At 46.5% G+C, this 11,948-nt stretch overlaps 1 protein-coding gene across 4 annotated transcripts in view; it reads left to right on the top strand.

The window, feature by feature from the left end:
• Nucleotides 1-11,948, top strand: part of PACSIN2 (protein kinase C and casein kinase substrate in neurons 2) — a 145,833-nt gene that overhangs the window by 68,212 nt on the left and 65,673 nt on the right. Inside the window, exon 1 of one of the 4 annotated variants that reach the window (XM_011983999.1) lies at nt 1,357-1,500. The exons of the other annotated variants lie outside the window; for them this stretch is intronic. The gene's annotated coding sequence lies outside the window, so the exon portion shown is untranslated. Of the gene's footprint in view, nt 1-1,356; nt 1,501-11,948 lie in introns of those variants that run through there. 4 annotated transcript variants of the gene reach the window in all.

Genomic DNA, 11,948 nt, shown 5'->3' with positions numbered 1-11,948 from the left:
GCAGTTCATTTCTAGATAGCACTTCTGATGGATGTGACCTCTTCTTGTCCATGCTTACCTAACATTCTCATGGTGGGCTTTTATCAGGACAGTCTACTTTTTATTGCTGGTAGGTAAATGGAGCAGAAGTCCCTCTTGTGGTGAAGTAACTAGTGACTCGGGCTGGTGTCTGATCTTCAGTGCCCTGCCATTTGTAAATCCTCTCTCCCCTCCCTCGCAGCCACAGCAGCTTCCCAGGGTTTGCCCTCCAGGACCAGCCTGACCGTGCACACTGGAGGGTCACAAAGGACCAGTGTAACTCCCCTTTGTCACACAGGTTCCTCTACCTGGGATGCCTTTCCTTGCTGCTCCAGCTGAAGAATTCCCACTGAAACATCAGCCCTGGGCACCCTTTCTGGACCCTCTGTGTGTCCCTGTAGCACGTTGTGCAGAACTGTTTCCTAGCTCTTGGCCGGTATGTTGGAGGAGGTTGTTCAAGTGTCCATCAACCCTGTGAGAATGGAGTGCCCCAGTGCAGGGGCCCTGGCTTACTGGCTCAGGAGCTGGGCTGCTGTGGAGCCTGGCCCCAGTCACCGTCTCCCTGGCCCGTGCTTGTGGAAGGCCCCCATACTCCAGGCATGTGCCAGGTCCCATCCGGATGCCATTTGATCCCTGCAACCTGTCAGGCAGATTGGATTCCATTTCACCGATGAGCAGTGTCAGGCACACAGCTCTTAGGTATTTTGCCTGAGGCGACTGGATCATTAAGAGGTCACCCCCACCCCCAGGGTCTTGTGCAGACTCATAGATGCAGATTTCAGAGACCTTCTAGATTTGTGCATCCAGGCTAGCATGGTCTTGCTGTCTCGCGTTTTCAGCTTGTTCAGACCAGGGCTTCAGCTCCTCTTGGGGATTCCACTCAGTCAGACTGTTGGGTAGCGAAGAGCACGGGAAGAGGCTGCTCGTCCTTTGCAGACAAAGGGCCACAGAGGCGCTTTGTGTGACAGGAAGTCCTGCTTCTAGAACGGGCTCCCTGAAAGTGGAGGGATTAAAAGAAGCTGAAGCATTGACCTGGGGCCACTCTGACTCATGCATGTTGTCAATAATGCCCTTTGTCTGTCTTGGGAACCTGCCACAGCAGACCTCCAAGGGTGGCCTGGAGCGTTCCTCTTCTCCCTCTTTCCCCGCTCACTCTGCCCCCTGTGAATGCCCCTATTTTCTGACCTGAACAAAGGGCAGCCTCCTGACCCATTCTATATTTTTTCCTTCTGCTTATGCCAGGAGAATCTTTGTGTCTCATCTGGAGCTATGTGAGTTTTTTTTTTTAGGGTTTAAGTGCATCTCTTGAGTTGGAAAACTCGCAGCTCAAGGGAGAGGTGTCCTACTGGGCAGGTGCCTCTGACTGAGAGGAGGCGTTGTCAGGAAGTATGTGGCCGCGGCTGCTCTGGCATGATCCTGAAGACTGGCATGAAGGGGAATGGAGCCATACAGAGAATTTTAGGCATCAAAGTGGAAGCACGGGCACCTGGACCCACAGCCCAGCTCCCTGCAACGTGGTCCACACGTCTCCTGTATTTGTGGCCGTCTGTCAGTTGTTAAATACTGCGGTTAGGATGTGAGGACACCAGAGGCGAGGGCAGTGGTGGCAGAGATGAGCTGACGTGTCCTCATGTGCTCTCAAGTCCTGATCCCCAGCTGGATGAGAGAGGATCATGTGTGCGTGCATGCCTGTGTGAAGGGATCCTAGGATTATGCTGGAATAACACTGCATCAGTCCTGGGCAGGCAGCTTTACGTGTTGTAGTGTAACTGGGGCTTCTTGCTGTGGGGACATGGTGGCAAGTCAGTGAGCACTTGTTCTTTTTGTTTTATGAGACAGAATTTTGCTCTGTCTGCCAGGCTGGAGTGCAGTGGTGTGATCTCACTGCAACCTTCATCACCTGGGTTCAAGTGATTCTCCTGCCTCAGCCTCCCAAGTAGTGGGTGAGCCCGTGGTGCATTGCTGCTCTCACCAGGCTTAGAGGCCAATGTGTGCCTCCTTCCTGGATGCAGTGGTGCTCAGTGAGTGCTTCCACTCCTGTCCTCAGGGACAAATCCTTTGGCTTTATTAGCTTAGTCCTTACTTCCCCCTTAGACTGTGGCGGGTTTGGGGTACCCATACTTCTGGAGACCCTACCCTGGATTATATTACATATGTTATACTCACATGTAGTTTAAACACTTCTTTATGTTATAAAAGTAATTGGAAGGATTCTTATAATTTTGCTTTTGAAACTATTTGGCTATGCGAAGTGATTTCTCCTTCTCCACCTCCTCTGATCCATTTGTGCATTTGTTCAGAGGGAACAGTGTGCATGAAGGGGTGGAGCTGATAGGAGTGTGGTACTTGTGTTGGGAGATGCCGGTTGTTAATGGTGGCCGGAGCGTGTATAGCGTGGCCAGGAGCGTGGTGTGAGTGGTGAGGCTGGAGGAGCAGTAGTTACAGCCTGGAGGCCCTGCTGGCCTCTGGAGGAAGGAGGAAGTAGGGGAAGGAGTTTGAATGGAGGCAAAACCTGAACTTTCCAAAAGACATTCCAACCACAGTGGTACAGTCACAGTATGTCATGGAGAATGAAGGGAGTTGGGGACTAGACAAGTGGCTGCGGGTCAGTTAGGACGTTGTTAGGGATTAGGCAGGAGGCAATGGTGGCCTTAGCGAAGGTAGCTATCATCATGGGGACAGAGCCAAGTGGGAGGATTCAAGAGATATTGAAGAGCTGGTTTAGTCTGGTCTTGGAAGCTGATTGAATGTGGTAGTGTAAGGGGGGTTCGGTGTGGGAAGAAGAGGAGTTTCGGGCTTGAGAAGCTGGGTGAATGAATGGTGGGACCATTTCTGATGTAGAAAACCCAGGAACAGGAGCAGGCTCATAGGGAAGGGGATAGTTTGCAAGGACTCTGTGATGGCCAAGTGGAGGCATCCAGTAGGCAGAGATGCGGGTCTGGGCCAGACAGCAGATCAGGGGCTTAAGGTTAAAGGTGGTTTGGTGTGTGGGAACAGAAGAGGTGAAGAGAGAGGGCCCGGGACAGAACCTGGGTTGTGCCAGCAGCCAAGAAACAGGCAGAGGAGGTTGGGAGAAGGCACACTGCAGCCACTACAGAAATGAGCTGGTGAGTGTCAGCTCCCTCCCTCCCCAGAGACTCCTCTTGCCCTCCTCCCCAACTGATTTGCTTCTGTCAGCTTGGCAGCTGCCGGTGCAGACATCCAATCACTCTGCAGTCATTTGAGCATCTACCTCATGCTAAGTGCTGGGCATACAGAGGTGACACAGCCCTCGCCTCTTTTTTTTTTTTTTTTTTTTTTTTTTGGTTTTTCTTTGTCACCCGGGCTTGAGTTGGGTGGTGTGATCTTGGCTCACCGCAACCTCTGCCATCCAGGTTCAAGTGATTCTCCTGCGTCAGCCTCCTGAGCAGCTGGGACTACAGGGATGCACCACCACACCTGGCTAATTTTTGTATTTTTAGTAGAAATAGGGTTTCACTATGTTGGCCAGACTGGTCTCGAACTCCTGACCTCAGGTGATCTGCCCATCTTGGCTTCCCAAAGTGCTGAAATTACAGGCGTGAGCCACCACACCCGGCTACAGTCCTCGCCTTATAAACTGATGTGTAGTGGGTGCGCTGTGCCACTCTGCCTTTTTTTGCTTATACCCGATTTCGGATGGAAAATAGCTCACCTGCCTTGTCCTCTGTAATGGACGTGTGGTGTCCTTTCTGTCAACTCACCATTGTTTTCTTAGCCTTCAGCAGTTGACTTGTTTCCAGTTTTTACTGTTATAAATATTGCAGTGATGAACATTTTGTTCAAGCTATTTTTTCTTCGAGTTTATTTGCTTGGGGCATGTTCCCCAGAGTGGGACTTAAGGGTCAGAGGTTGGTAACTGTTATCTGCCTTGTTCTGTATTTCCAGATTTTTCCATGAAGCCTATTAGCAATGTTAGAGTACATTTCTGTTTTCTTATAGCCCCACCAAAACTGGCATTGTCATATTAATTTTCCTTATTTTATAAGTTATTTCCATATTTTAAAGGAAGTTGTGCTTTTTTCCCAGCATGGGAATTTGTTGTATTATATTTGGCTAGGTTACATTGCAGTAACAAGCAAACCCCAAGTCTCAGAGACTTAACCTAACACAAATGTCTTTCTCGCTTGGTCTGGGTGTCCCTTGTAGGACAGCTGGGGGTGCGGTTCCACAGAGTCCCTCAGGCCAGGCTGATTCAGGAGACACCACTCTCTGAGAGCTGCCCCTCGAGGCCTGCTCAGTGGACTACACAGCAGACAGGAGAGGCTGGGGGCTTTGTGTGGACTTTTCACTACTGACATGGCCAGGACTACTAACACAGTCTGGCTTAGCAGGCAGAACTTAGTGAGCGTTCCTGTCTCTGCCCAGCCATCTCTTCTGTTTGTTCCTCTCCAGCAACTTCTTTGTCCAGTGGAACTGGATCTCAGTCTTCATATCGGCTCTTAATGTATTTTAGGTAATAAGATTTTTTTTATCAATTGTGTCTTTTTCTTTCTTTGCTTTCCATATTGTATTGTGTAAAAGTTTAAAGTAAGCTTTGGGCATGTTCATGTTTTCCTCTAATACCTTGTTTATTATCACAAATTTATCATTTCTCAAAGCCAGAGAATACGCTGTTTTTCTTTGAGTTGCTTAAAATGGATTTTATTTGGCTCCTTATGACACTTGAAATTCATCAAAATAGATGATGTCAGGTGATTTTAATCTAAGTTAACTTTGGTCCTTGGTGATGCCTGTTCTGCAACATTAAAACAAAAAACAAAACAAACAAAAAACACCCAACCCCAATCAACACCTATTCATGATAGAAAACTCAGCAAACCAGAAACAGAAGGGAACTTGACTGGATAAAGGGTATTAATCAAAACTTCCAGGGCTGGCAGTGAAAGACTGAAAGCTTTCTTCCTACGATCAAGAAGAATAGGACCTTGATGTCTTTTCTCACTCCTTCTGCTCAACATTGTACGGGAGGGTCTAACCAGGAACTTTGAAGTTAGACAAGAAAACAAGGCATACAGATTGGAAAGAAAAAGGTAAAACACATTCTGTTCGAAAATGACATGGTCTTATATAAAGAAAATCATGGCCGGGCACGGTGGCTCAAGCCTGTAATCCCAGCACTTTGGGAGGCCGAGACGGGCGGATCACGAGGTCAGGAGATCAAGACTGTCCTGGCTAACACGGTGAAACCCCGTCTCTACTGAAAAATACAAAAAACTAGCCGGGCGAGGTGGCGGGCGCCTGTAGTCCCAGCTACTCAGAAGGCTGAGGCAGGAGAATGGCGTAAACCCGGAAGGAGGAGCTTGTAGTGAGCTGAGATCGGGCCACTGCCCTCCAGCCTGGGCGACAGAGGGAGACTCCGTCTCAAAAAAAAAAGAAGAAAAAGAAAATCATAAGGAATCCACCAAAAAAACTCTTAGAATTAATATACAGGTTCAGCAAGGTTGTAGAATACAAGATCAATATACAAAAATAATGATATTTCTATAATCTAGCAAGGAATAATTCAAAAAATGGAATTAAGAAAGCAGTTTCATTTATTGTAGTATATAAAGAACAAGTAAATTTAACAAGAGAAGTGTAAGACTTATATACTGAAAACTACAAAACGCTGTTGAAATAAATTTAAAAGGACCTGAATCAATGGAAAGAGATCTACATCCATGGACTGGAAGACTTCGCATAGTTCAGATGGCGGCACTCCTCAAAGTGGTCTGCAGAGTCCCAGCAGCCCCTCTCAAAATCCCAAATCAGCAAGCCAGTTCTACAATCCCTATGGAAGTGGAAGGGACCAAGAATAGTCACAACAGTTTTGAAAAGGCAGAGAACAAAGTTGGAGAGCTTACACTTCCCAATTTACAAAAATGTATAAATCTACAGTATTGAAGAAACACTGTGGTGCGGGCATAAGGATAGACGTGGAAAAATGAGATAGAGTCAAGAAAACAAAACTAAACCCCTACATTTATGGTCAATTGACTTTGGACAAGGATGCTAAGCCAGTTCAATGGGGGAAAGAAAAATCTTTTCAACAAGTGACGCCGGGACAACTGGATATCTACATGCAGAAGCATGAATTTGGATCTCTGCCTCATGCCACATATAAAACTTAACTCCAGATGGATCAGAGACCTAAATGTAAGAGCTAAATCTGTAAAACTTTTTTAATTAAAAAAATTTTTTAAATATTAGTCATAATAAGAGATGTGAAACTCTTAAAACATAGCATAAGTTTTTGTCACCTTGGATTAGGCAATGTTTTCCTAGATGTGACACCAAAACACAACAAAAGAAAAAAATGGGTAAATTGGGCTTCATAAAAAGTAAGAACTTTTGTGCTTCAGAGGATGTTATCAAGAAAGTAAAAAGACAACTCAGAATGGAAGAAAATAGTTTCAAATCATATATCTGATAAAGATACCTTGAATACATAAAGAACTCTTGGCTGGGTACATTGGCTCATATCGGTAATCCCATTACTTCAGAGGATCACTTGAGGCCAAGAGTTTGAGACCAGCCCAAGCAACATGAGATCCTGTCTCTACCGAAAAAATTGAAAGGGAGGGGGGGAAAAAAAAAGAAGAACTCTTAAAATTCAATAATAAAGGCCGGGTGCAGTGGCTCACGCCTGTAATCCCAGCATTTTGGGAGGCAGAGGTGGGCAGATCACCTGAGGTCAATAGTTCGAGACCAACCTGGCCAACATGGTGAAACCCTATCTCTACTAAAAATATAAAAATTAGCCGGGCGTGGTGGCACATGCCTGTAATCCCAGCTACTGGGGAGGCTGAGGCAGGAGAAATGCTTGAACCCGGGAGGCAGAGGTTGCAGTGAGCCGAGATTGTGCCACTGCACTCCAGCCTGGGTGACAGAGTGATAGATTGAGACTCTGTATTAAATAAAACAAAAAAAAACCCCAAACTCAACAATAAAAAGACACACCAATTTAAAAATGAGCTAAGGATCTAAACAGACTTTTCTTCAAAGATAGTATACAGCTGGCCAATAAGCACATGAAAAGATACCCAACATCATTTTTCATTAGGGAAACACGAATCAAAATCACAATGAGATATAACTTCCCACTCACTAAGATGGTTACAATAAAAAAGACAACATGTGTTGGTGAGGATATGGAGAAATTGGAACTGTCACACACTACTGGTGGGAATGTCAAATGATGCACCCTGTTGGAAGGCAGTCTGGCTGAATGTTGGAAACTCCTAATTTTGGAAGTTTCTCATTTTGACCCAGCAGTTCTACTCCTAGGTATCTACTCAAAAGTAATGAAAACATCTGTCCATGCAAAGGCTTATACACAGATGGTGATAGCAGCACTATTAACAGCTGAAAAGTGGAAAACAACTCAAACGTCCAGTCACTTGGTAATGGGCAAACAAATCATGGTACATTCATACAACGGAATATTATTTAGCAACAAAAGGAGTGAAGTACTGACACATGCTGCAGCGTGGACGAACCTTGAAGACATTATGGAAAAAGCTAAAGAAGCCAATCCCCAGAGCCACATATGTTGTGATCCCATTTATCTGAAATGTCCAGCATAGGCAAATCCATAGAGACAGAAAGTAGATGAGTGATTGCCAGGATTGGGAGTAGAGGAGGTGGGGGATGACTGGGGAAGAGTGTGGGGTTTCTTTCTGGGGTGATGAAAATGTTCTAAAATGATTGTCATGATGTGGCACAACTCTGTGAACACACCGAAAATCATTGTGTACATTTTAGATGGGTGAACTGTGTGTGAATTATTATCTTAATAAAGCTGTTAAAAAAATAGCAAGATTCTCAAATACTTCACCCATCATCCCTCCCACAGCCTCTCCTGGCTAAATAATCCCATCCCTTTGGCTATTCTTGACAGACACGTTTGGATCTTTTTCATTTGTATACCCAGAATTTTATTCTTTTTGTGCCTCCTAAATTGTGACTTCCAGGATTAAACACAAAGCCCCAAGGTAGGAGAGGAGGTGGTGGCGGCAGCAGGGGCTTCACCAGCTTGAAGAGAAGCAGCTGGGTATAGGGAGACCCGGGAGCTGGGGTGGCCCCTCTCCAGCATGCTAGTGAGGGCTCTGTGCCCCGTCCCAGGGTGGGGCTCACATTCTGGTGGCACTGCTTCCAGTGTAATTGGCTGACCTTGGGGACTGGGCTTCTTTCCCCCTCCCTTTCCACAAACGTAAAAGGAGGAGTGGATTGTGGAGAAAGTTTGAGAGCTACCTGGTATAACCTGTATTCCTGTTGACAGGAACAGTGTTACTCATTCAGCAAACACATGCTGATCCACTGCTTTGCACAGCGTCTGAGATTCAGAGATGAAGACAGCATAAAGTCACGATCTAATGACTTACTCTGAACTGCATTTCTTTCCTTCTATTGTATAAAATAGAAAAATCTACTTTTGGTGTAAAATGATGTCCTAATTACTGAGTAGTTAAGTAGTTTGAGTTTTTAAGTCTGTGTATGCTTTCCACTTGGTTTTACTGTTTGTTCTCTAAGGTGTAGGAATGGTACTAGGTAACATCTGTGGAGCTGACAGCAAGCATTGTCCTGCTCCTGCCCACAGCCATCGGAGGAGCTTCCCTGCAGCAGGGGGCCGGGGGAATCATTCCATTTTAGAAACCCAGTAATGGTGTCTGGTGCTAGGTAGAGTTTTCCTTCATTCAGTAGTTTATTGAAAGCCAGGTAGATGCCAGTTGCCACTGACATGCAGTCTCTTAGAAGTCAGGGACTTTTTTATCTTGCACACTGCCATCTCCTGTTCTGGGAACGTCGCAGGTGCTCAAGATGTCTTAATTAGCGAAGAAGCAAATGACTAGAGGATGTAGTGATAATGACCTTTCTTCACCCTGAGGGCTAGGCCAGCCGGGGAGTGTCTCTCCCTCTTGTAGGTAAGGAAACAGGCTGGCAGGAAGTGACTGCTTACAGTTAGGCGGACTGTAAAAGCCAGAGCGGGCACAAGAATCCAGGTCTCCTGACTCCATCCTTCCACTGTGTGTTCTAGTCCCACCCAACTTTGAAAGCAAAAGTTGTTGTATATTTCTCATAAAAACATTGCCCTGTGGAAATGTTTCCCATTCCCACTGTGGGGTTGGCCCCACTGGAACGGGGAGGGGAGGAGCTGTGGAGTTGCATTGTTCTGGTTCAGTTAGGCCTGCTCTAACTGAATCACTTCTAATCATTTTTATTTCAAATCTTTAGGCTCTTCTTGTACATTTTCTTACACTATTGTTTGAATTCTCATGTTAATATCAATTTTGAAAAAACATCATTTTTGTCCTTTTTAAAGTAACTTTTTCTATTTTAAACCTGTGGAACATCAACTGAGTATTTAGGTTGGGGAAGTGTTCAGCCTCCATTTCCACATTCCCAGAGTGCTTGCCAACCGGAGGCTAAAAAAATCTTGCTGTAAAAATCAGTCAAGGCAAGTCTGGATCTGTCAGCTGATGTGTTCCCATTGCATAAGATCAACGAGTTTTGGGGACACATCTGATTACACACAGTTAGCTCCAGCTCTTCATTAAGTTGCATAGGTGAGCTAAGAGCTGATGGGCTGGACTGGGACTGGGTGACCTTGGGGCCTGTCTTACCTTTGCTGCTGATTCCGATAGCCTAGGTGGTTGTCAGCTGGAGCAAGTGGTCTGAATGCCACCAGGATGGCTGGTCATCAGCTTGTTTCCTTTGAGCTATAAAGATGTTGGGGACAACATGGTTATTTTAAGGGTTGCTATATGAATCTGCATATAGGATTTTTAAAAAATACTAATTTGTCACAGACATCATTTTTACCTTCTCCACCTTGGGATCCAGCACAAAGAGCACCTCCTCTCTCCCCTCCCTTGTCTTCCTGTCTTGTTTCTTGAGCACTTGTTTTGGGTTAGATAAAAAGGGTCAAGCCCTTCCCTTGTGGAGCTCCAGGTAGAGTAGGAGAAAGGCTCTTCACCAGCCGGGCACGGGTAGCACACACCAGAATGCCACTGTGCCAGGCTGTCGTGAGGGAGATGGTTCCACCTAAATGGTCCTGTGGAACATGCAGTTGGCCTGTGTGGAGCCATTCATATTTGGACACCCTCTGCTTGGCGTGGTCCTTGGCACACAGCACACACCTGGTGAGTTCTTCCCATAGAAAAAGATTCCCTACCTGCTTCTGAGCAGCTGCTGCTGTGACTGACCTTCCTTTCCTCTAAGGTTATGGGAAAGGGAAAAGGTCAGGCTTCTTTCTGACGCCTCCTGTGTGTTCCAGAGGGGAGGCTTCCTTATGCAGTTTCTGCCCTTTCTTCTTCAGGCCAATTTTAAGAATAAGATTAACTGGCATATCTTTCTATGGGATCTTCAGAACCATCTGTGTTTTCATCCTCGGGTTTCAGGAATTCACTGCCTAGCATTCTCTATTCATCTGCTTCTTCGCGAGCCCAGGAAACAACTTGGAAACTGGATCTGGAGAGAGTGATTGATTTCAAAAGACCTTCCCCAAACTTACCTCAAGTGATTGCTTGGTTTATTTAAAAAACATTTTAAATTTTGCTCAACTTAAATGGCAGTCGTTTTTAGGGCTATCAGCTAGAATCTAGTATTTAACATGATGATTTTGTTATACACTGTACAACTGTGGGTAGAGGGCAGGGAGCAAGTTAGCCAGGAAAAATCAACCAGGCAGGCACAGGTGAGACTTCTACTGCTGTCATTCCAGAGTTCTCCAGTGGGAGATTGAAGCCTTCTGGAGATGGGGGTCCAGACTGCTGGAGCCGGGAGAAGGATCCCCCTGCAGGGCTCCATGTCTGTGTGGCTGGTCTTCAGATTGTGTGAGCCCCGAGGGATGCTGGACTTTGCTGTTCTTGGAGCTGCATGGGTGCAGTGGAAAGGGCTGGGAGCCGGCGTCCCTGCTCCTCACCTAGAGTGGGGGCCTTGGCCGAGTCTGAGGGAGAGCCGAGTTAGGGGAAGTGCAGAATTTGTGGCCAGGCAGGGAGTGTGGTAAGTGAAAGCACCTCGTGTGCTGACTCACGTGCCTGACTGCTTACATAGGGCTCCTTGAGAACAAGGCCGTGTGGAGATTCAGTGTATGGTAGTCACGGCACACAACCTTGCCAGTGATGGAGCCGGGACATCTAGGAAGGGACTGAGAGGTGGGCTGTGGTGGTGGGGTTAGGAGCTGAACGAAGAGGTCGTTTTGTTTTGTCTTCAGTGTCCATTTAAGTTCACGCATCATCATTTCTTCTGCTGCCTGCCTGGGCTCACCCACAGCCATCTCACCAGGAACTGCTGCCACAGCTGTCTTTCTGTGCCTCAGACGTGCCAGGCGGGCCTCCCTTGCCTTTTGCTGGGGCTGCCTGTGCTCTGGGGGCCCTCATGGCTTACTTCTTCCCATGTTGTCTCAGGTGTCACCTTCTCTGGCGGATCTTCTCTGGTCACTGTTTAGAAGCAGTCTCCTTTCTGTCTCCTCCCTATCTCATCCTCACTTATTTCCCTGCATAGCACCTGCTGGGTCAGTCACCTGTGCTGGAACACAGATTCCACAAGGGCAGGAGTTTTGGTCTGTTCTGTCACCTGTTGGATTCCCAGTACTCAGAACACCATGTGGCTGCAGAGGCACCCAATATACAGGTGTTGAAAGAATGGAAAGTAGGCATTGGTGGGTAGATTACCAATGCATAAGCAATGGGTGTAAATAGGTATATGCTAATTTAATTTACTTCCTCCGCGCCCCCCTCCCTTTTTTTTTGAGGCAGAGTCTTGGTCTGTTGCCCAGGCTGGAGTGCTATGGCATGATCTCAGCTCACTGCAACCTCCATCTTCTGGATTCAGGTGATTCTCTTGCCTCAGCCTCCTGAGTAGCTGGAATTGCAGATGTGTGCTGCCACGCCTGGCTAATTTTTTGTATTTTTAGTGGAGATGGAGTT

The sequence above is a fragment of the Mandrillus leucophaeus genome, unplaced genomic scaffold, assembly GCF_000951045.1.
Source record: "Mandrillus leucophaeus isolate KB7577 unplaced genomic scaffold, Mleu.le_1.0 Scaffold26, whole genome shotgun sequence".
NCBI classification, from domain to species: Eukaryota; Metazoa; Chordata; class Mammalia; order Primates; family Cercopithecidae; genus Mandrillus; species Mandrillus leucophaeus.
This window is presented reverse-complemented; position numbering and strand designations above follow the sequence as displayed.